Raw genomic sequence first — 26356 nt, forward strand, 5'->3', positions numbered from 1 at the left:
ATCCAAATGAATACGGTATAGCAATCTATGACTTAATTCTAACTCGTGAGACCAAAGTAAATTTCTAAGAAACTGAATGAGGTTAACTTACAAAAATAAGTGAGCTTATGCTTTTCAATATCTAGCTCAGACTAATAGGTGTAATTATTTTGATGAGATGAAATGCTTTGAACACTCTGATGCTCTTAATGAAAGTTTTAGTTTTGTTTTTATATTTTATAATGTATCATGAAATATTTTGAATGTAACCCTCCTTGTTCTGAAACAATTGTTTTCTGAAGAAAAATTTAGGCTTTTCGATTTGTATTGTTTAAAAAAGAGAACGCACCTGAGAGAAAAAAAGGACCACAGATTTTCCACAGCACAAAGACACACACATTCCTGTATGGATACATAACTAATAAAATACATAGTACATGTAGTATTCTTTTGTTGTTGTTCGCTTTTATGACATAGTAATTAAATCCCTTCCATATTTAACTGTATTTGTTCATTTATGGACTGAATGTTCGTGTCTCTCCAGCATTGCATATGTTGAACCCTATCCCCATATGATGGTATTAGGAAACAGGGCCTCTGGGAGGTAATCAGGATGAGATGAGGTCATGAGGGTGGAGTCCTCATGAATAGGACTCATGTCTTTATAAGAGTCACTCAAGCCTGCTTCCTCTCTCTGCTCTCTGCCATGTGAAGATACACTGAGAAGTTGTCTGCAGCCTGGAAGAACTTGACTGTGCTGGCTCCCGGATCTTGGGACTTCCAGCTTCGGAACTGTGAGAAATACATTTCTGTTGTTTAAACCACGTAGTCTATGGTGTTCTATCAGCCAAATCTAAAGGGAATTCTCTACTCCTAGGAGACCATTTCTATTAAAATTTTAATATTTAAAGTGTGTAGCACCTTTGTTGTGTAGTGATTTGTGCAATGCTCTTTCCCCCCATAGATCACACTGAGCACCAGATCCTGTTTCCAATGGAACTGAATACTAGATAGAAAGTGCCTGCCTTTTATTTTCAACGTAATATTATTTTATAATATTCAATACTGATAATAGAGAATATAAAATAATGTAGAAGGAAGAGGAAGTCAAAATCAAACAGAACTATTCTCAAACACAAATATAAATAGAGATATAGGACAAATAAATTAATGGAACACATAGAGAGGTATTATTACTTTTCAAGATGGATTACTTCAATTGTTTAAATTATCCTAATTTAATTCATTCTTATCCTTTGTGAATAATTTCTACACAGTTCATTTTTGAAACAGAATAGTTCAGAGTTAATTTTCTTTCTGACTAATTGGAAGCTGGAGATCACTCCTGGCCGCTTGATTATGAAAAACACTGGGGTGGTTTAGTAATCATGAACTTGGTTGCCATGTTTCCTAACCTGTATTATCACCCCCTGTGCATTCTGAAAATTAATTTCTCTCACAAGAAAAATGACATGAAAGTCTTACCTATATTCTAGCATGATTTCTTAAAGTCAAGTCTACACCCCTCATGTGAGTACTTAGATGCTATCCCTCTCTTTTTATTCTGGAAAATGTAAAATATTGTCATCTATTTCACATTGGTTTGGCTAATGTTCTCATTGGAAAACTCTTCAGGGTAACATTCATCAGCTTGGTATTCTAGGCAAATGGATTCATGAATTTGTATCATTAGTGTAAAGATAAATGCTAATCAGTGGCATTATTTATTAAGTAAGGACCATATGTCTGCTTGTGGAATAATATTATTGTCAAGATGCCCCACGTGCATTTATCACTTGAAAACTAAACAGATTGATACATGTGTACTCTTAACAGGGGAAGATATCTCCATTGGCACATTACTCCAGCATTCTGATACATTTCTATTTCTTCCTCAACTTCAGTTTCCTGCATTTTCCCTACTAGTCCATAGTGTAAACATAATATAGTATGATATCAAAACTCCTTCCCTTGTAGTTTATGGTATCCCTAGCAGGGCCATGGAGAGAACAAAAATCCCTTTTCTTCTGCATGCAAAATGGAAAAGGTAAAGGCATAATTCCATTTTTGTATATTTTCAAGTATATACTTTTCTAACCAACACATCATACAATATAAAACACTCTAACATAAATGAGAACAATATTTTTTTCACTCATAAGTAAGACTAAGTCTAATGTTTCTTTTAGTAGAAAAACAAATATGAGGTAAAAAGCTATTACTCTTTATTTTGGAAAAGGTTGCATTGTGAATAGAATAATACCTCTGGCCACTCTAAGAATAAACCATACATAGAATTGAAAATGCCCTGTAGAGATTGTGCTAACTGAATTATTCAAATACTCCCTCAAAGAGCAGACTTAAAATGCTGGCATTCCTCATAAAGGTTGAATGATACCTAATTCATTTTTCATTATACAACTACTCCTTGCATTTCTGCTCAAGTGGTGGCCTTATTTCTAGCTCCTTGGGCTCATCCCTTCAGCCCTGCCCATTTTATGTGCAGATGTCAGGCTATTTTTGTTCATTTCACACTTGCCTTAGTGTCTCTATTGGCTCCCATCACCTTTGGGACAAAAAAGGAATTCCTTACCATGACATTCAGGGCCTAAAACAACCCAACTCTAATGTCACCTTCATCCTCTCCTTCTACCTGTTTTATGATCTAGCCACCCAGGACTATACGAAATTCTCTAAACAAACATTCTCTGAAATTCCCTTTGTGCCTTTTCAAGCTAAATCCTTTTCCTCGATTGCCTTTTTCCTGCCCTTGTTGACAACCTCCTATAAACCACAGCACTAATATTTCCACTAACGGAGGCCATCTCTGATTCTTCTTAGTGGAATTAATCCATTTCTCCTACTTACTCTTTTATAGTATGTTTCATATTAAATTACAATTTTTGATAACAGATCCGTTTTTTATTTGTAAAATAAATAAAAATATGTATTGATTATAGTTGGGCAAAAAATGAATAGGCCATGCTCCCGGATCAAAAGTTTACAGTTTTATCTTGTATGACAAGATTAAAACCAATAAGCCCATTGTCTTCTGACAAACTGAGGTTCCTAACATAGTGTTTGTCAATTTGTAGGTTTAGTTTACTGGGTAATTTGAATTTAGTTGATTGCCAAAGAGGATGCCAACAGTATGCCAGCAGTAGCTTTCAGTTTATTCATGCATCTTGATAAAAATAATACTTAATTATTTAAAAGAAGCAAGCAAAACAAATTACTTCATAGAATTTCAATTTAAGATTGTGTACTGCGGCCAAAACAACAGTTTTTACTGCTCTCAACTAAAGGTATTGTGATAGCTCTATAATCATAATTCTGATATTCACTTCATGGAAATGGGAGAGGGATTCAAATGTATATATTTCAAAGTTGTAAGATTGTATATCTTCTTTTTCTTAAATAACAAATATAACTTTAACAAATATAATTCTAACTTTCTTAAATAACAAATGGAACTTGCCTGTCTTTTCCTCACATACCACTTGGAAAGAGAATATATATGGAAAATAAAAAGGATCAATTTCACACTGTGCATCATGGTTAAAAACTCCTCTTTATACTCCTGAGAATTTTTGTTTGTCATTTAAGTGCTCAAATACATTTGTCATTCTTTGACAATGATCATGCTTTGAATTATAAAACATGCCTTCCTCAGACAATACAAATGGTTTTGAAATAAGAGCTCAGAAAAGTAATTGTAGGATGGAATTGGTTCCACTGGTTTCATAATTGACATTACATTGTTCTATGAAAACCTTATTTTAGTAATAGTATAGTAGTGCATTGCCAATGGCATGCTACCAGGTACCAAACTCCTCTCTGTAGTGCGAGCAGGAGCAAAAGTATGGGATCAAGCAGGTAAAAGGGTGAGAAACAGTGAGAAACAGTGAAACACAGGTAAAAAGTAGTTTGAACCAAGTTCCACAATGGATTTTAAAGTTGGCCAGGAGTACAAGGAAATGACACACTTTAAAAGGCTGGGATGCTATTCCACTGTTTCTAGATCAATTTTCAAGTCTTGTACAACTGATAGTTAACCTTGGGGCACAGAAAATAAGTTTAGATAATGGAGAGGACAGAATAATGAGTCTTTTTTAATTAATATAATGTGAAATATATTTAAACTTGTAGTCCTCGTTTCTGAATTGTTTTCACAGAAACACAGACACTAACTGCCACTGCTGCTCTAACTAGCCTTATTGAGTGTTGTTGGTTGTGGATATAAATACAATACTAACACCATTTCTCTTATCTGATGCCTGATTGGTAAGAAATGACTTCCTTTGAATACAAATTGATCTTTATATTATTATGTAAGAATAATTTCAAGATAGAAAGGAATCTGTGGAAGGAAAGAGTAAGAGCAGAAATGGTCTGAAGATATAAAGTGTGTCAAAGCAACTTTAACCCTTTGAATTTTGTATCCCTCATATTAACATGCCTTCCTCTTTGGGAATTCCTAACTATTCCTGGCTATAAACGGATTACATGTAATCTAGTATTTTATTTTACCTTTGATGTTTCATTATTACTCTCAAACTTTTTTTTAATGTTTATTTATTTTAGAGAGACAGAGACAGAGTGAGAGTGGGGGGGAGCGGCAGAGAATGAGATGGAGACACAGAATCTGAACAGGCTCCAGACTCTGAGCTGTCAGCCCAGAGCCCGACACGGGGCTCAGGCTCATGAACCATGAGATCATGACCTGGGCCAAAGTTGGACGCTTAACGGACTGAGCCACTCCCATGTTCCCATTGTTACTCTTAAAACTACATTATACATGCTGGCAATATTGTATGGCTAGGAGATTATATACAAGTTGAATCTTATTTAAGAGTTAGTATTTCTTAATTGTTCTCTTTTGATGGAAGAAGGCTGTCTGATATTATATAAGTGATCAAATCATATGTATATGATATAGATATATTTTTGTATTAATGGTATTGATTTTACTTGCAAATTTAATCTTTCTTTATAGTGTCTTCATAGTTTTAATACACCTCACCATCTGATATGATGAAGCTGAAAATATTTTTGATGAGTTTAATGGATGTGGGCATAAATTATTAGGCAGGCAAACACATGATACTGTAAATGGGAGACTACAAACTGAGACATGTAAGATGACTATCTAGTGCCTCACTTACTACTGAAAGGTTAGGTTAGGAGAGATTGGTGGTCCAGGGGCTCTAGGTTCATATGGCATTTTAATAATGTCTGACTTCGGGCACTATTATTTAATCTCGCTGCTCAGTTTTCTCACTAGTCAAATAAGGATAATTATCTCGAGTGGTTTTAATATTTAAGTTAATTGATTCATGTGAATATGTTTTGAAAAGTACCTGGCACATAGTTAACGTTGGGTGTTATCCCAGTTGTCTATTGCTGCTTAACAAACTTCCTCAAATTTTGGTGGCTTAAAACAACTATTTATTTATTTATGTATTTATGTATGTATTTATTTATTAATTGTTCTGTTGACTCATCTGAGTGGCTTGCCCTTGGACTCTCTTATGCAGTTGCAGTCAATTAGCAGGTGACAATGGAGGCATAGGAACGTGATTTCACCCACAGGCCTGATGTCAGGACTGAGAGGGCCATGACCATGGTGGCTACTTGAGGATTTCTCTCTTTATGTGGCTATCTTGGGCTTTCTCATGACATGAAGTTTCATAGGTCAGATTTCTTATAGGGCAGCTGGATTTTCCCAGAGTAAGCATTTCAAGAGATAGGAAGTGGAAATAGTACGTCTTTTAATGACCATCCTACAAATTGGCAGAAATACAGCACTGGCACCATATTCTATAGGTCAGAGTAGTTGCAGAATCCTCTCAGATTCAAGCAGAGGTAACATAGACCTTACCTCTCAATAGGAGGAATATCGAAGAATTGTAGCCATCTTTAATCTGCACTTGTATTAACATTACTAGTGGTCTATTTAATGAATGTCGACATTTCATGCTTTTTGGTGGTAGAAACCACTGTGGAATTTGGATATATTGGCCCTAGATTGTCCACATTGTGATATTTACAAAAAGGTCTTTGAGTAAGTAGCTTTATAATCAGTACAGAGTTTCAGTTTATGAAAAATGGTTGAAGCTATTATTTCCCTTTCGTCTGTGTCATTTGGTGTGCTGTTGTGTCCACTGTTACAACCTAACAGTCAAACACCCATCCTGAGAAGAGGATATAGGAGAAGAATCATTTATCTTTCAATAAAAGCTATGGAGATTACATATCTCTACATTTATAACACATGAAAAAAGACTCTGAGAAAACTGGGTCACATATGTTTCTGTCAGCAGGGTGTAAAAATTAGAGGTCATTAAGGTTCCAGGGAAAAGAATTACCCGGGCAAAGCAGCTTCTTCCTAATCCTTAGCTAAAGATAGCAACGCAATTAAGTAAAGGGACTATGAGTTTGGGGATTGTGACAATGAAGATATTGTATCCTGCTAATTTGACACCATCCCCTTAACTGTCCCCTTGGTTAACCAATTAAGTAGAAATTTGAAACAAGGAAAATTTTAGTTTTTGGGGTGCAATTTCACAACTTTAGAGAATCTATATAAATGAGAAAAGTTCTTAAGATATAAATAAATGGAGATGTCAGTTCTGTCAAATAACTTGCAAACCATTAGTTTAAATAAAAAAAGAAAACCAAAAACTTGCCAGGAAACATGAAGTAGAGCCTCTCAAAGAATCATGAAGATGGTCAAGTTATAGGGATGTGTAGCCCAGTATCACAGATTAAACACATCTTATAGGCGCTAATGTAGCTAGAAAATTATTTTAGACTTGAACCATTTTTTGATCAGGACATATGATTTTATGAAATTTTATCTTAAATTCCATTGGTTCTATTTTTATCCTGTTTAAATCAGAGGGTTACAGTATGGTGGTCATAGAATCATAACACAACAATAAAAAGTCAACTTCCAGGTAGATGATTAATGTAAACACTATGAAGTGTATTAATATAATACAAATAAACACTTCTTAAACGCTTTTATGTCCTATCCATTTCCCATATTCCACTGTCCACCTCCATATCTCTGCCTCCAAAAGTCTCCATAAACGACTCCCTGAAACCTATACCATGTGCCTCTCAGGTTTTCCCCTTCACTGCTGTTCTTCTCCAGTTTAATTTTTCATCATATTCTATTATGGAGAAAAGAACCAATCTGGCAACTGACAAAATCTTCTTTTGAGTGATCTAATCCCCCCTTCTTTTCAACTTGGATTTCTGGGTGGGATCAAAACTAAGAAGTGGGGTGTAGCAGTGACTATTCAGAGATATAGGAGACAGAGTTATGAGAAAAGAAGAGTGTTAAGCACAATGTGTCCCTTCTAACTTCTGAGATTAAGCTCTGTGAATGAACAAAACAAAATATATGCGATTAGATGTAACTACAAAGGGAGGGAGAAAGATTCCCAAGCAGGGTCCTCCCTGGCCTGGGGCGGGGGGGGGGGGGGGGGGGGGGCAGATCCAGAGTTCCTTTCTTACCTGACTGAACCACTCAGACGCGCCCAAAACTTATAATTTTAATTAATCTTTTCTCCTTTTTAAGTGTCCTAGTTTGGACAATATATTATGTGGTTACCATAATTAATAACCTGGCATCTTTAGGAGAGGTGAGATACACAGCCGACTTGTAGCTCGCTTTGCGGTTACAGACAATCTCAAAGTTCCCTAGTGACCCAGTGGGATGAAGATGTCACCGAGAGAGCCATTGAGCTTGCCAAAAGGTTGCCGTGACATGCAAGTTAAATCCTGTGCAAGAGAGACTGCATTACACTGAGGAGCGGGAACACTTAACTCACAAAACCGTTTGCTGTACTACGGAAGGACATATAGAACAACAAGCTTCACCATGCGCTTTTTTACTTCTTCTCGTGGTCTGATTGGCCAATTTGGAAAGAGAGCGTTGGTCTTGTGACCCGCCTCTTTCTTTCCTCTTAGGGAGGAGCTGCCCACAGGAAGTGCCCAGTTAGCTCCGCCCTCCAGGCTGTAAGGTTGCCAGGCGCCGGTTTTACCGCTGCGCCATCATCGCCATCGTCGCCGTCGTCGCCGAGTCGGTTGGGTGGTGTCCGTGGCATCGTTGGTAAGTCGAATGCTGGGGTTCCGAGTCAGTACGCCTGCAGTTTATAAGCCACGGTCTTCAATATCTTCTCCGGCGGTTACAACGGAATATTTTGGTTTTCCTGCCGCTTTACTTTTATTTCTAAGAGAGAGACGTTTACATGTCGGACTCTCCTCACACCCCGACATCCAAGATACAGAGTGGGAGTAAAGAGAAAATGAAAAAGAAGAATGCTGTGTTGGGAAGCGTGGAGTAGAGCTTCGGGCACGCTTCTGGCATGGCTACAGTGGGAGGTGTTAAAAACTTTGATGATCCCGGACTAGGCGCTCACCACGTATTTTCCGTGGTAGTGGGTTGTTACAGCTCTTGGCGGTTTTTTCCACTTAGGAGTGGCTGATTGTATGAAAGTAAACACCCATTTGTTTGGAGGCAAGTCTACGTGCTTTCGGCTGTAAGTAAAGGCAGGCAAGCTTTGGGGGTGCTCAGCAAGCAAAATCGGACTAGAAGTGCAGACACCCTTACTCGATGCATCCTAGTCAAATTGGTAACTAACTGCTGCTTGACCTTAAACGCGGATATATAATTTTTTTCTAAGTAGCCTTGTGTGAGACAAAGTTTTGGTAATAAAGCAAGCCCTTTTCATGTGCCAGCCTTTTTTAGGTGTCAGTGTTAGCTGTACGTGCTGGAAATGTTTAGGGCCAGGCCTAGGCTGGTGGCACAGAAAGTCTCCTCAGATTCTCATCCGCTTTTATGTTTTGACTCCTCTTCAGAGTCAAGGGAAGGAGTGTTGGAAGAACAAATCTAGGAATCATATGACTTGTCTATAGGTTTATAAGTTGCTCTTACCTTTTGATTTCAGGTGGCTCTGAATTTGATCGTTCCGTACAGTTTGACTATGACTTTTGATTGCTGAGATTCAGACTGGGACTCCATTCATAGGAGATTGATGGATATCAAATTAAGGAAGAATAGGCGTCTTTACTGTAAAGAGCATATACCTTCTCCTTAAATTGAGGATCAAAAATAAAATGTTGCAAAAAAGGTGGCTTAGAAAGCCAGTAAAAAAAAAAAAAAGGGCTGTGCTTGGAATGCTCTGGCTCTAATAATTGATCTTGCTTAGGAATTTAAGGGGTTAGAGTCACTTAAAACTTGTGCTTCAGTGTTAATGTAGAGTAAGGGAAAGAATTGGAAACAAAAAATCAGCTGGAGGAAAATAAAACTTTTTTAGGCAGAATCTAGAGAAATTAGGGGACGAACTTGACAGAGGTGACATAGAAAATAATTGGACGTTCAAGTAGACATCTGTAAGAGAGAAATGGTGAGTTGGAGGGATGTAAATTCTCTTCAAAAGAGTATTGGAAAAGGGAAAGGTGTTCGGTTGTTACCAGATTGAAATACGGGGGTAGGTCTCCAGTTAATCAAAAAGGAAGAGGAAAGATCTCAAGTGGAAGGACTCCTTCAAAAAGAGTCAGAAAAGTACTGAGAGATCACAGATAAGGGATGATGTAAAAGATTATCAGAACAACATCTTAAAGATTGGGAAAGACTAAGAAGACCTGTAGAATGCACAGAGTACCATTGGTTGATTTTTAAGGTAATATAGTAATTGTAGGTTTGTACAGAAGTACGGTTTGTGCTTAGAAGGAACGACCAAGAATTAGGACTCGAGACAAGACTCAGCAAGATAGGGCATATTGAAAGGAGTCAGGCAAGGGATGAGTTAGATCCAAGCTTGGATGGGGATGATTCACGTTGGTGGGAGAAAAGATGCTGTGTGGAATTATGCATCCCAGGGAAGTGGAGGAGAAAAAAAAATTTTTTTAAGAGTAGGTGCTTTTAGTAAACTCAGAATTGAATGGTTTCATCATTGCTTTTAGAGAAGATTCTGGAGTTTAATAAATAGAGGCATATATTAGGAAAAAAACCCTAACATCTAAAAAACATAAAAAGGAAGCCAAATACTCATTTCCAGCAATCAGCAGTAATCCTGTATGTTTTGAAGAGACCAAATTAATAGATTAAGCAGTTAGAAACTCGAAGGGCAGAGACAGACCCAGGCAGGGTTTCAACCCTTCTATCCCCTACCACCACTCTTATTTCAGGTCTTTAGGTGGAAATAGAGTTGGTATCTCTCCAGATTTCATCTCATTTTTATCCACATAAAAATTATCAATCCAACACCATCTCAGCCAAGCACTCATCCTCTCGAGTATTAGGAAAAGCTGTATTTTTTGGTGTTATCTTTATCTGATCCCCACTCAACAGATAAACATCACCTGGGCATCTGCTAAGAAACAGACTAGTCACTGCCTGCATTAACAGAAGACACAATTTAGGAGCCAGACCATTATTGCCCCCTGTATTCTGTTTCTTCAAGCACCCCTCAGGATAACCCCTATGGCTGCCATCTCTGTACTGCTCACCCATCACCACATGCACTCTTAACCTCTCTTCTCTCTCACTGCTCAAATTTAATGGCTTATTCACAATTTATCTGACACATCATTCTGCAATAATGGGTGACAGTGGTTTAATGTGCAAACTGACATGAATATAAGAGTCCAGGTCTCCCCCCATTTCATACCCCACTTCATCCTGGATAATATTTTAAACCAAGAAATTAATGAGGATTTCTCAGACCTCATTTTCTTGTAACTCACTTCAAAATTTGATGTAGCTAACCACAAGTTGTATAAGCTCAGACAGTTGGGTTTTCTGTTTTTGGTAATGCAAGTGCCTGACTTCAGTTTTCTTGTTTTTTTGTTTTTTATTTTTTGTTTTTAATGTTCATTTATTTTTGAGAGAGACAGAGCATGAGTGGGGAAGGAGCAGAGAGAGAGAGAGGGAGACACAGAATCCAAAGCAGGGTCCAGGCTCCGAGCTGTCAGCACAGAGCCTGACGTAGGGCTTGAACCCACAAACCATGAGATCATGACCCGAGCGTAAGTCGGACGCCCAACTGACTGAGCCACCAAGGCACCCCTTAAGTTTTGACTAGTCAGACACTGGCTTCAAACAGGCATCCCCTTCAAAGATGGCTCTCCTGAATAAACACATTGTCAGGGGCGCCTGGGTGGCTCAGTCTGTTAAGTGTCCGCCTCTTGATTTTGGCTCAAGTCATGATCTCACAATTCACGACTTAGGCTCCTGAGTTCAAGCCCCACGTTGGGCTCTATGCTAACACTGCGGTGCCTGCTTGGGATTCTCTCTCTCTCTCTCTCTCTCTCTCTCTCTCTCTCTCTCTCTCTTTTTGAGGGAGAGAGACAGAAAGAGAGAGAAAGAGAGAGAGAAAGCAAGAGCAGGGTAGGAGCAGAGAGAGGGAGACACAGAATCCGAAGCAGTCTCCAGGCTCTGAGCTCTGTCGGCACAGAGCCCAATGCGGGGCTTGAACTCTCGAAACCTGATCATAACCTGAGCCGAAGCCGGATGCTTAACCGACTGAGCCACCCAGGCACCCCGTACACTTTTTAAAAACTGAATAAACACACTGTTAGCTATGAAACTAGATAAAGAGTCAGGTGACGCCCCAGGCTTCTTTGTTTCAGAGATCTTGGTTGATTTCATTAACTGTCCACTTGGGCTGCTTGTCTTTTCTCTTCCTGCACTTTAAATTCTCACTTTTATGTTGTAAATTCACCAGTAAACAGCTCTAGACCCTCTACCCTGGATCCCAATACAAGCAGAACCCCAAGTTCTTTTCCCTCCCTCCCTCTCTTCTTCCCTCTCATCTCCCTCTGGACCGTGTTGTGTGGCCCCAAGTATGCCATGTAACTTCTAAGAATTCTAAGTAGTAAACTTTTTTTCAAAGTTTCTTGATGGTTATTCCAGAGAGCATCTTCCGACCATAATAGCCACAAAGGCCAGTCCAGCCACAACGCTCGTTATCCATAGGCTGAGACTGGCACACAACACCACATTAATTTGGTATCGCTATGTCTTCAGCTTCCCTAAGTATACTGGCTACGTTCTCTGAACCTCATCTCTTTGTTTTTCCTCCTAGCTTTCTTTGAGCTATTTCTCTAACATCTATTTTTTGGGGGGCACCTGGGTGGCTCAGTCGGTTGAGCATCTGACTTGGGCTCAGGTCATGATCTCGTGGTCTGTGAGTTCGAGCCCCATGTCGGGCTCTGTGCTGACAGCTCAGAGCCTGGAGCCTGCTTCGGATTCTGAGTCTCCCTCTCTCTCTGCCCCTCCCCCACTCATGCTCTGTCTCTCTCTGTCTCAGAAATAAACGTTAAAAAATTTTTTTTAATCTATTTTTTGGGCCTTATAACTCAGAAGGTGTACTCACTCTCATAAAAGCTACCACCTTTAGATTGATGAATTCTCCTAACTAGAATTCCGGTAACATATGTTCAATGTCTATACAGAGATTTTTCTCCTGGATCTAGTCACTGGCCAATACCCAAATATGCATAAAAACTAATTTACTGCTTTCCTTTCCAAAATTATATTCTTTTTTCAGAATCCTGAGGTTACCTCTAAATGACCTCTTTCTACCATTCATAAATTAAGTCTGGAAAAGCTGTTGATTCTTCTTTTGAATTCTCTGTTCCAAAGGCCAAAATTAAATTAGATGTTCTCATCATTTATTGCTTAGGTTATTCCAGTATTTCCCTAATTGGTCTTCCTGACACAAATCTCTTTCCATTCAATCTACCAATGACAAGACAAATTTTCCTAAAATACTGTTTCTCATTCTTTTGCCTTCCTGTTTAAAAACTGTGATGACCCTACACTGCCCATAGCATATTATATTAAACTCTTTGGTCTAACCTGATAGGTTCATTGCTAATAGCATATCTCTTTCTGTCCCCTAATCACAGAAGTAACCAATAATGAATCACAGTGTACTTTAAAATTATCCTATAAAATCAGGAAGTAAGGGGTTGTTTCATCATTTCTTGTTTACCACTGTATGTCACTAGAAAAAAAAAAATTAACATGCATTCAGAAAATGGTCTTAGTTCACGTTAGTATCCCTACCTGATATGCTGTCTTCTATCTTCTTGTGAAAAGCAAAGCCCAACTCATATACCATATCCTCCACTAAACATAATCAATACTTCAACCTGTACTGATCCTTCTTTATCGATTCCTACAGATTCACAACATCCTGTATTGTACTTCATGTGAAGTAACTTTGTCTTTCCAGCTAGGTATTACAGTACCCTGTTTGAAAAGCCATCAGAGTATTAAACAGAAATTTTTTAAAATCTGAACCTTTGGGGCGCCTGGGTGGCTCAGTCGGTTGGGCGGCCGACTTCGGCTCAGGTCACGATCTCGCGGTCCGTGAGTTCGAGCCCTGCGTCGGGCTCTGGGCTGATGGCTCAGAGCCTGGAGCCTGCTTCCGATTCTGTGTCTCCCTCTCTCTCTGCCCCTCCCCCGTTCATGCTCTGTCTCTCTCTGTCTCAAAAATAAAATAAACGTTAAAAAAAAAAAAATCTGAACCTTTATAATTAGAATCTAAAAGATGAGTTAAGAAATGTGGCAAATAAGAGATTATCTTCTAACTACTAGAATTAGCTACCAGTAGAGAATGAAGTCTCTGTGTGTTAGTAGACATAAAACCCATTTTTAAGGGGCGCCTGGGTGGCTTGGTCGGTTAAGCGTCCGACTTCGGCTCAGGTCACGATCTCACGGTCCGTGAGTTCGAGCCCCGCGTCGGGCTCTGTGCTGACAGCTCGGAGCCTGGAGCCTGTTTCAGATTCTGTGTCTCCCTCTCTCTCTGCCCCTCCCCTGTTCATGCTCTGTCTCTCTCTGTCTCAAAAATAAATAAACGTTAAAAAAAAATTAAAAAAAAAAAAAAACAAAAAAACCCATTTTTATAAAGCTGCTAAGAGAATGGAAACCTAAGAGCACTTCAAGGAGGCCCATGTGTGTAAGTGATATATGTACATATACATAATGCGGGGAACTCTTTCACCAAGGAAGGTTACTGACTTGTGAGGTAAGTAGTCTTCCATGAGGAAAATATAGACTCCTCTCTGTAGATGTCAAGGCTCTTGACAAACACCACCCAACCTAAATTTCAGCCAGGAATTCATTTCGTACATGTAATAAATAAAAAGTAATTTCCATTTTATTGATTCTGTCTGCAACATAAATATAGGCATTTTTAACATATTAAAATAATAAGCATTAGTTATTATTATAATGTCAATCATTTGTAGAGTACTTGCTATGCCCAGGTACAGTATTAACATCTTTTATTCAGCAGAAATGATAACAATGATATAACATATATATAAGAAAATAAAACATTCCTGGATTTCTCAATGTTCCAATGTATTTACTATAAAGTTAGAGAATCTTTTCATTTATCCTTGAAAATATGTTCATATATTACAGGATTAAATCTGTAATCATTTCTTCCCCACATTATGGTGCTAACTGCTCTGATGTGAAAGAATAATAAAACTTATCTTCCATAAAGACAAAAGGTTACATCCTGGGACAGGTACCTAGGTACTGGCTAAAAGTGCTGGGAGACTATTTCTAGGTATTTACATTTCATGCAAGAATGAGACCCAAGACTTAGAGACCTCTCTAGGTCTGAGACACCCAGAGCTATCTGAGTTTTGGGGAGAGTTTACTTACAGACCAACGTGTTATAGTTAGCAATCAGGCTCATAATGTTTCCAAGGAGACTCTTGCAGGAGGGGAGAAAGATAGCTGCCTCCTTACCACTCAATAAGCAGAGAAAAATTGTTTTTTTCATGTTCTTCACCTATGGACAGCTGTGCTACTTTCGTTGCAAAGTAGCATTATGTCACCACAAATGTAAGGTCAGAGGCTTTTATTATTTAGGAAAGTCTGTCACTGATATAAAACACCATATGTGTGCATTCAAAATAAAATAAATATAAATATTAAAAACCTGAAACCCAACACAGTGTGAACTTTACAGTCTTGGCAGTTCTGAAAATTCACACGTACAACACATAACTTACTTTATTTCCACATCTCATTATAATTTCTGCCTCTGATAACTTAGCCTAATACAAAACTTCAATCTTGGTTTTTAAATTTAAATTTTTCCTGTGATTTCTCACTCTGGTTTCAGAAAACCATATGTAACACTGAGGCATCAAGAGTGGTATGCAACTCTTGATCCTTGTTCATTTCTCTGCACATATCTTATGGCAACATAACTTGTCATATGTTCCCTCCACACAGACATTAAACACAGGTTACTGGAGTGTGTAGTGAAATCGTGATGTCCTTGCTGATTTGATTCCCACCTCAGTTGGGAGGCATAATCAAGTCTCTGAAATTTCAAATGAATCACCCTATTGTCCATACCATTGACTTCTCATCTTGATAAAGGCAGGAGAGGGAAAGGTCAATAACTGGTACTCCCGCTCAAATTCTAACAGTTAAGAGATACAGGGGAGTTGGCTTATGGAGAGATCAAAATTTTACTTCTGTATCTGATGAGAGCAGATAGGGAAGACTATCTATTTAGGGAAGGTTTATCTATTAATGTGTTTTCTAGTACTGAATCCAAAATTAGACTTTCTCATTCAGTATCAGCAGGATAGTATGGGGACAGTCATTCTCCTACCCTTGTAACATGGTAAAATGGGAGAGCAGAAGCAGCTTCCTGAGGACAGCTCACTCCCAACAAGGGGAGAAGAGACTCCCAGTCTCTTCTCAATTCACCAAATAACTCCCTGAACTACTCAAGTAGAAGTTAGAGGCCTAATATGTTAGGACAATGGATCATACACATAAAAGGAAGCATCAGAAGTAGGAAGAAAACATTCAATAATCCCTCCTACATATCAATATTCTACAGCTTTCTATTCTCCTAAACCACTGTGCTTAATCATGAAGCTTCAGCTGAACCAAGGTATTGTCCCCCCAGAGAAAAGGATCAGCAATCTATCAAGACATCACTGCTCCTATCTTTTTGAGTAACCTACCCCACCTGTGATTTTGGGTATCCTGCTGTGACCACTATTAGCAGTGCAGATTTTTGAGCCCAGAATCCTTCAAAATAGTCCAAAAACACATTAATAAAATGTGTAGCCATTCTATATCCAAAGCTGAAAATGTTTTCTCAATTCTATTTCCCATCCCAAATTATGAACAGCTTATTATCTAGGATTTCTATCAAAGGTGCTACAATTAGATCGAATGGCTTAAATTCTAAGAACAAAAGTCTAACATTATAGATATTCCAAATTTGAAATAACCTCCTTAAACTACTAAATTCCCAAAGAGAAATTAAAGTCCAAAGATTAAATTACCCTGACAGTTATGTACAAATACAAAACAAATTAAAGTTCAAAGAAATTGATGTCTACAGTCAAATTTTCATGCCCCTGTAAGGTACAACTCCATGAAGTTAAAATCGTACTACTTAGTTCAAAGTCCAAGACAAATACCTTCCTTACAAATTTCTTCTACTTCCTCTCAGTAAGTCATTCTCAATGTCTAGGATAAGTACAGTTCTTTCAGGGATTCAGAAATTGCATCATGTCAAAGACAAGTTTTTACTAACTACATTTTAAAGAATCTAAGAAACAGTCATCTGGAAAAAAATACAACGTTGAATTGTATATCATATTCCATGACCATTGAAAAATTCAAAAGGAATCAAAGATTTAAATGAAAAAAGGAAAAAAAAATATAACCATCAAAATTCTAGAAGAGAAAAATTCCTTTATAAATTGGAGAAAGACACTTCTAAACATGATTCAAAACCATAAAAGAAATACTTGTATATTACATAACATTAAAAAAAATAACCAGGATCAAAAAACAAATGACCCACTTGGGGGAAAAAAAATTAAAACTTACATCACAGGCAAAAGTTCCATTCCCCTCAATATATAAAGAGCAGGTAAATATCTAACAGAAGTAAAACACTAAAAACTCCCTATAGAAAATGAGCAAAGAAATGACGGCCAATTCACACAAAAAAATTCAAATGGCCTTTCAACAAATGAAAAGACACTCAACTCATTCATATCTTATTATTAATAAATAAAAAATTAAAACAACCCTGAAAAAATATTTTTCACCTATCAGACTGACAAAAATGTGAACATTTCTGTTGATAAGGCTACGATGAAGCAGAATGAGACTCATGGAATTTGGTAATATATAAACAATAGTACATATTCATTTATCTGATTCAGCAGTTCAACTTCTAAGAATTTATACTACAGATATGATACATCTGCCAAGAATGACAAGTATATACATTTATTACCACACTATTTGTAACTGCAGAAAAGTAGACATCACCCAAATGTCCACCAAGAGACTGTTTAAATAAACTATGACACGATATATATATAGTAAAAATTAAAAAATAAACTGTGACAAATTCACATAATACAATATTAACACTGTGCAGCAGTAAAAACAAGTGAAAAGCTCCTCTATATACTGATATGGAAGTATTTCCAGAATATGCAGTTAAGTGAAGAAAAAAAAAAAAAAAAAAACAAGGTGCAGACAGTATATAAAGTTTGCTTTTGTAAAGAAAAGGAAAAATTAAGAAAATATATTTGTAATTGCATTTTAAAAAATGACACGAGAGGCATATATAGTATAGAACATACTAAATCATCTACCTAACTAGTCTAACTTGAGCAAGACTGCCTGAGGCAGGGTCTGCCTGAGTGACCTGTATTTCCAGACACTTGCCCCTGTCTTGACCCTGTTTGTTTCTGGTTCTGTGGCCTGTGCTCCTAGGGTGAAGCTAAGGACAAAGGACAATTGGGAAGCCAGCGATGGCCTACAAAAATAAGCCTTCATTTGTCATTTTAATGGGTGTACCATTTCACCTTAATTTAATTTTCCTACCTCTAAGAATATATCTTATCTTGTAAGTTCACAAGCTGACACATCATCCAGAGAGACTATTTATTTTTCCTATATTCTTCACACAAAGGCTGAGATTATTCTTGCAATAGTAATCAAGATCTTCTGTCTTTGGGTTGCAAAGAAAATGCATTCAACTGTACTTGAAAGAGAAAATTGAAATTTGGCTGCAAATGATAAAGCACTTTCAATTCTTTCAATTCTGTCTGTTCATATCAGCTGAGCTGCATTAATAAAAGCAAAAAGGTGCCTGTTGCTTGCTATTGGCAAAAAATAACAATGTTCAATTGCCCTGTGTATTAGGTGTGTTGAAGTTTATTCCTAGTATAGAACCTTGTGCTTTTAGTCCATTTTTTTTCTTTGTTAGTGCTAGCATGGTACCAAATGAATTAGGAAAGTAGTCCCCAGAGAAAGGCTTTTCCACCAGCTTTAATAGCAAAGCAACGATGAATCTTCCCCCAGCCCCCCCCCCCCCGCCCAAAAAAAAATCAAATCTCAAAGTGTAATTGGCTTGTCTGTCTGCCTGTTGTAACCTTTGTTTTATTGGTGTAATTGTTTTAGGAAATAATCCTGTAGACTTATTAGCATGCTTAATGCTAGTTTCAATTATTTATTTTATTAATTGGGTGTGTAAGTCATAAAATTGCTGTTGAGTACATTTACCAATAGCACAGCCACCATAATAATACAAGGCATCTGAAAATAAAAGTGGGTTGGTACCTCTGAGATAAAGATTTCTGTAAACAAAGGGTGTACTGCAGATTTTTCTTTTTCCATCAGACAATCTTCATGGGCACGCCAATTGTGAAACCATAGTCAAATTTTTAGAAATGCAAGGGTACGGACAAAATAAAAGTGTGTACTCATGTACACTTAATTCTTTTTAGCTAGCACTATAACATGAGACTAGTAGCACAAGTCTAGGCAAAATTATGAAGTAGGAATAGGTTATCTTTAGGTACCTCTAGCCTCTTCTTTGTGTGCCTAATAATATCCTTTTCTCTAAAATCCTCATTGATTTTTCTCTCCTCTTCACAATTATTTAGTCTCAAGAGAAGATGAAATTCATTAACACTGAGGTTTGAATGATGAAGGTGGTAATGGTGCTATAGAAAGAACTCTTTGAGACCAAACAGCCCAAAGCTTCAAAGTCCACTTCTAATCATTTCCAGCTATGTGATTTTAATGAATACATTTTCCCTCCGGGAGCTGAGGGTTTGGTGCAGACTGGAGCTTACGTAATTTGGGGGAAAATACAAAACCATATATATAAATTTAAGTAAGAAAGTAAATAATTATATGTTAAAATGACAAATGCAACAAAATTTAGAAAAATAAATTTAGTCATTTCCCCAACCGTATTTATTAATAAAAAAATTATTTCCACAGCAACAATAAAATCTCAAAGCAGCTAGTGGTCTGGGGATACAGTGATCTATTTTGGTTCTTATTTTCTGAAGATGTGGGGGCTACTTTGATTTTATTTCCTTGCAATGAGTCATTTTTTCTAAGGAAATGGGATGTGGGGAAGAAGGCCAAAGTTTGGGGTGAAGGAGGCAGGCACCATTGAGTAAATCACCTTTTAAAGTTCACTGAGCTCCACCTTCTGTACAAACTGATGGCAAGTCCCCAAAGTAACTCACAAGCAAGGAATGCATGCCCTTGTGTGCTTCAGTTTCTCTACCATGGCCAAGCCAGTAAATACCAACTGTAAGATACATCGTAAATGCTATCATGGATAATAGAAATAAAGATACGTGATATTGACTTAAAAGATGTACACTTCTGCTGTCTACCTGTATTAACTCATGTGACATTCCTGATAGAGTTGTCCCACTAATATCAACAATATCAGTGATGTCTGATAAAGATCACTTGTGATACTGTTCTTCTTTTTAGCCTATACTATAACCTATAACAGTAATACCAATAATCCCTGCAATTAATATCAAAGTCAGGAAGACTCACAAGCTGCTGGAGTTAACAAGAGGGAATCTGATTCTCCTAGGAGGAAAGGTGCTTTTTCTTTGACATTGATGTGTTAAGTAGACTGTTATTTGGAACCTTTAGGTTGTACTCAATTATAGTCCTTAGTATTTGCCTTTCCTGAAGGATGCCCAAGAATAGCTAAAAATAAATTTAACAGAATAGGGTGAAAGAATAAGAAAACAAACAGATACAGAAGAGGTCCATTGCACAGAGCTGGCACAAAAGAAACTTATATCTAAGACTCATTTTCTTTTCACTGCTTTAGAATAATATGCCTGTAATTTAATTTTGCTTTACAATGCTCACAGATGTAGCTTTCAGGATGTGTGATTTTTGAAGAATCTGTGGTCTCTTTAGCTTGTGCTTAATCCAGTGTCATTACAGTAATACAGGCTGGAGAAGAAGGGGAAGAACCAAGAGGGCTAAACAAACTTAGCCATAATGGGATGGCCTGGTATTCACTACTCTACTACATACATTTCAAAGGCATGGGGAATACTTAAATTTGACATAAGCTAATGTTTTTCCTGCAGGGCACTGAGATCAGAGAGAAGACAAGGGAACTACATAGTTGTGTTACTCACTGTGTATTCTCTTAGACACTTTGTTCATTTGGCTTTGGGGGCATCTTTTTTCCTGATCTTTTTGTCTCTACTCCCTTTCAGTCCTCTGTTGGTTCCCTGTCTCATTCTGACCTTAATTGTTGAAGTGCCCCAGGACTCTGACCCTGGACACTTCCTTTTTTTCAGATGCATTCACTTCCTAGGTGGTCTTTAAATTACCATCCTTATATTAAAGATCACCCAGGTTCTATCTGTGACTTGAATCTTTCCCCTGAACTTCAGACCCATGTCCAACTTTGTACCTAAACCTGGTATATCCAGATTGAATTCTTTATTCTTGTGTACCAAATCTGTTTTTCCTATAGTATTCCCCTTCAAGTAAATGCTAACAGGTCGAAAATTTTAATTTCATCCTGTCAATCCTCATTTCACATCCCACTTCAACAAAACTGAATCTGACTGCCTCCCTCCACTTCTGTTGTCATCATCTTTCATTCAAGCCATCATCATTTCTAGCCTGGACCCAATTATGCATAAAAATTAATTTGCTGCTTTCCCTTTCAAATTTATATTCTTTTTTCCAATCCTGAAGTTACCTTGATATTACCTCTTTCTTCTATTAATAAACTAAGTCTAGAAAAACTTTTGATTCTTTTCTTTTTAATTCTCTGTTCCAAAGGCCAAAATTAAATGATGAGATGTTCTCATCATTTATTGCTTAGATTGTTCCAGTATCTTATTCTCCTACCTCTTGTATCTATTCTTGTGGGAGATGCAGGAGAGAAGCATCAAAGGAGAAGACTTCAAAAGGGAAAGGCTGGAGAAGGTGCAAGGCCTTAGGCCACGTTTACACAGCTGAATGGGGCTGCAGCTCCTAAGGAATGCCTAGAGCCATTAACATTGTTCAGCCATGGGCGATTGGGTGGCTCAGTTGGTTAAGCATCCCACTTTGGCTCAGGTCATGATCTCGCAGTCTGTGAGTTTGAGCCCCGCGCTCTGAGCCTGTTTCAGATTCTGTGTCTCTCTCTCTCTGACCCTCCCCCGTTCATGCTCTTTCTCTCTCTGTCTCAAAAATAAATAAACATTAAAAAAAAAAATAAAAAAAATCATTGTCCAGGGCTGGATCCTCCCTCAGAGACCTGACCCTAGTGTTACAGAAACCAGTTAACTCAAAATTCAACCTTGAAAAGCCAAACCATTAGATTGATTAAAACACTTGCTTACCTGACTTTATGCACATAGTCTTTAGCAATTATCCTAATAAAAAGAAGCTTCATTCTGGAGTGGGGCCTCATTCCGACTGAGGACCGTATGAGGACCTTCACTTAACTGCACTTTGTTTGTGGAATCATCTTTTGTGACTCTGGCCATACTCCCTGCAACATATTCTTGCTTCCATTTAGCTATACTTTACACATGGTCAGAAGCATCCATTTAAAGTGTAAATATGCAGTTACACTCTGAATAAAACCCTCTAATGATTTCCTATCACGCTCAATAAAATTAAAAATCTTAACTATGGCCTAAAGGCGATATATTATCTGATTCCAGACTAACTAGTTTCTGTCCCTGGTCACTATTCTCCAGCTGCTTTGCTCTTCAATACAGGAAGGACTCTACCTCAGTCCTTGAACTTCTGTTGCCTCTGTCCAGAGTGATCGTCACTCAAATGTTCACATGATTTTCTGTTGTATTTCTTTCAGTCTCTGTTTAAGTGTCAGCTTGAGAGAAAACCTCATTGCTTGTCCTGTTCAAAGTAGCATCCTTCTCCTTTATTATTATTATTTTTTATATTTTTGTTTATTGCCTATATCTCCCAGTAGAATGTAAGATGGGTGTGTGACCTGACATGGTCTGATTTGTCCTCTCTTAAATTCCCTGAGTCTAAAATGCCTGTTAGGCACTAAGTAAATATTTACTGAATGAATGAATAAGGCATCATTAATGTCCTAGGGGCTCTGTTTGCTTTAGAGCAGCATCCTTCTGTTGGGATAGGTGTAGGGAGTATATCCATAGTCAAATTCATTATAGTTCCCAGCCAGTTGCCAGACCCAGCATTTAGCAGCTAATCTATACTAGAACAGAAGCCAAATCCTTGTGATTATGAAAATATGCCATGTACTAAGGAAGGCCTAGACTTAGGCGGTTTTTCTACTCAAGCACACTAGAGTAACATAAAGCTTCAGGATTCATTCCGGATTCTATGTAGTAGGGGCTTAAGTCTGTTGTCCTACTGCCTTCAGCTAGATTCATTATTTCTAGAGCTGAGCTCCGCTGGCTGTGCAGGTCAGAGGTTTAAATGCTTAGGTGAATTTTCTAGTATTCATGCCGCTGGCATTTATTCATTTGTATAAAGCATTTTTTCTAGTAACATATACTAGATTAATGAGGAAATGTTGGAAAAACAACAGTTGCAGAAAAAAAGCAGAAAAGTCATTTTTTTCAAAATTCCAGTTCTCAGAAAAATCCATTATTAAAATCTTGATATATTATCACTTTTATTTTAGTGTGGGTCTATATGTGTATGTGCTTACATAGTTGGGGTCAGCCAACAGTATTTATTGAGCAGTATTTGGATTCACAGCCCTTTGTTCTTGTCTTAAGTATCTTAATAAAAATTGATGGGGGTGGAGGTGCCTAGGTGCCTAGCTCTTGATTTTGGCTCAGGTCATGATCTCATTGTTCGTGGGATGGAGCCCTGCATCGGGCTCTGTGCTGTCAGTGGAGCGTGCTTGGGATTCTCTCTCTCTCTCTCTCTCTCTCTCTCTCTCTGCACCTGCCTCCCCCCAACAAATAAATAAAACTTGAAAAAACAACAACAAAAAGATGAGGGGATTTGACTTTTTGTCCTCATTAACTACTCCCCAGAAGGCATTCTTTTCACTTGAAATTAGACTTCACTCTTTCCATGTTCACCATTACCCTGTACTTTAATGTATATTCATCCTTTTGTCATACCTTTCTAATCTCCCTCTGTTCTCCCTCCATCTCTTCCTCTCTCTTTCTCTCTCTGTCTCTCTCTCTCACACACACACACACACATACACACACACACCACACACATACACATGTAATACCCAGCCTGCTTGGATGCACAAAAACAGCACTGGAAAACAGAATTGAGTAGTCAGTAAAATGAGAGTTAAAGTGTGTGAGAGTATCTCTGACTTGAAGAAGAGTGATGTGGTGGTAGGCCTGGTGAATATGGGGAAGAATTCAATGCTGAGACTGTTTGTGATAGAACCTAAATCTAGGGAGCAGGTGGCAGGTCTCTAATAGGACTATACTTTAGGTCCACGGCCAGACCTAACAAGGAAGATGGTAAGTCCTTGCCAGTGAGAATGCAGATTATAAGCATAGTTGGTGATGGAAATATGATAAATTTTTATAAGGGTAGTTTACTTTCTTCCTGGGTTTGTTGAGTTAATTAATAAATGATCATTATAGGAATACTAGAAAGTACAGGTAAGTAGCTGCCTTAAAAAAGCTTTTAGTGGGGTGTACCCAGGTGGCACAGTCAATTAAGTGTCCGACTCTTGATTTCAGCTCAGATCATGATCTTATGGTTTGTGAGATCAAGCCCTGCATTGGGCTCTGAACTGACAGTGAGGAGCCTGATTGGGATTCTTTCTCTCTGTCTCTGCCCCTTCCCCATTCCCCCCCCCCCCCAATAAAAACAAAACAAACAAACAAAAAACACTTAAAAAAACCTTTTGGTACTTGCTTTGGAGTATTGGTGGTATCTAGAATGAGGGATTAGGGGAAGAGATAGAACTGGGAATTGAAGAAAGTATAAACGAGATGAATGGGGGAGAGCTATCTTTGCAATATAATTATTCAGGAAGAAATGTAGTAATCTGTCCTCTTTAGAAATACAGTAACCTATTACTGTATTACTTTTGTGATTTGAAACACATTTATTATTTAAAAATCATACTTAAATTCTTAAAGTGGCTTTAACAAGGTAGAAATATACCAGGATTTAAGTGTGGCGTGTTTCCTATAATTCTAAAAGAATTCATTGAAGTTTTGGTGGAATGCAGTGTCTGTTACCTGAAGGCACCCCTCTGAGAACCAAAGTCTTTGCCTCAAAGGAAAACACTAAGTTCTTGTGGCACCTTCTAAGGGACATCACTTTGCCACTCCTGTTGTGCTTCTAATGCACAGTATGCAGCGTGTGAGTTATTGCTTCTCTGGGAAGTTCTGATAGTCACTGAAATGTTGTTTTCCAGATGTTTGAGTCATTAAGAGTAGTGTCAGCACAGCAAGCAGGCTTTTCATTTTGGGCATCAGTGCCTTCAGCAGGGATTGGCAGCCTACTGGTTCTGGCCTGATTAATAGCACCAAGTGGGAATGAGGCATGTCCAGGAGGTGGCAAAGCAGTCCCTGGACTAGGCTAAATCCTGCCTTTGTTTTCATTCTCCAAGCTGTCTGCAGGCTTCAATCTCCTAATTCTGTGGGGGTGAGTCAAGTAGTAAGACGGATTGCCTGCTTAGTATGAATTGTCAAATAAGGCTTCATTGTCTTCTGTGTTATGGGATATTTACTTTGTAAAGTCTTGCATACATGATCTTATATGAAACCTTTGAGCCCTATATAGTAGGTAGTGTGCAGATGAAGGGCATAAGGCAGCCTTCCCTGGTTTTCACAGATGTCAGATGGGCTAGGAGTAGAATGAAGTTTTGCATCTTAAATGAGTATGTTTGTTTGTTTGTTTGTTTGTTTGTTTCCTAATACCCTTTGGCTAGGAGGACATAGTATCTTTCTTTGGAAAATACACTTGAAAATCTATCCCCTAAAATTCTTGTCAGAAAAAAGTGAACAAAATGAAACAGGAAGATTAAGAAGAGATGGGGTTCATTCCGCCCCCCCCCCCCCGCCCCCCGCCTTTTACCCTTGCTTCTTTCCTTTCAATTGGTTTTGTATTAAGTCCTAGATGTGGCACACACTTAATGGTAATAATGCTAATTGTTAAAAAAAAAAAATATGTTTTCATGTTGCTGAGATTTCTGCCTGGAGTATAAAACACCTGTTTGTGATTTTTTTTCCATATCAATTAACAATTCTGTCCAGTAGGTGGACTCCTTCATATTCACATAGGAGTTTTCTTTATTCTTTAATCAAGTGTTCCTTAAATCTATGAAAAGGCTTTTCCTCGTACTGAACTTTGGTTTCACCAACTTATTATCTGAGGCTGAAAATAGATTCTGGGATACTGCCTATTCCTGTTTGAGAAATAACTTCATCTTTAGTTACTTTTTTTTTCTTTTATTTCATTTTTGTTTTAATTTATATCTTGGCATTTTTATTTATAAATCAGAGTTCCTTTGCAGTAACTAAACTTACCATCTGATTGGATTTTTACAAAACAAACTGCATTTCTGAACTTAAATTCATCATAATATACAAATATGTGAATAATTATAATTAATATAATATATTGACACCAAAGACTGATAATTATATTTGTACTGAGAATAAATCTTTTCATAGTCTCTGTAATTGTTTTCTTCATATCATTCTATAGCAAATGATTTTTATAATGCGTTATATAACAAGAAATCTGGCATATGGGTTATTTTTAAATTAGTCCCTTGTCACAATACTCTAGGCTCACCTGAAGTCGAATAGTGTCTTTGGCAATTTCCCTATGTTCACTGGGACAACTGCAGATTCTTATTCTGTGTTATCAGTCTGCCTTTGTCCGTAAATTGTTACCTCTCACCCCTGTTCTTTGAAAATCTTATTTTACCATGGGCTTATAGAAACTGGGATGCCTGCATGGCAAAAATTCCAATAGTTGATTCAATAAATTCTAGTATGAAAAATAAATCTCAACCTGGAACCCAATTCAGGAAAACCTCATTTAGGTAACCTTTGTGTG

The sequence above is a fragment of the Panthera pardus genome, unplaced genomic scaffold (genome assembly GCF_024362965.1).
Source record: "Panthera pardus isolate Hobbes unplaced genomic scaffold, ASM2436296v1 HiC_scaffold_13, whole genome shotgun sequence".
In the NCBI taxonomy this organism is placed as follows: Eukaryota; Metazoa; Chordata; class Mammalia; order Carnivora; family Felidae; genus Panthera; species Panthera pardus.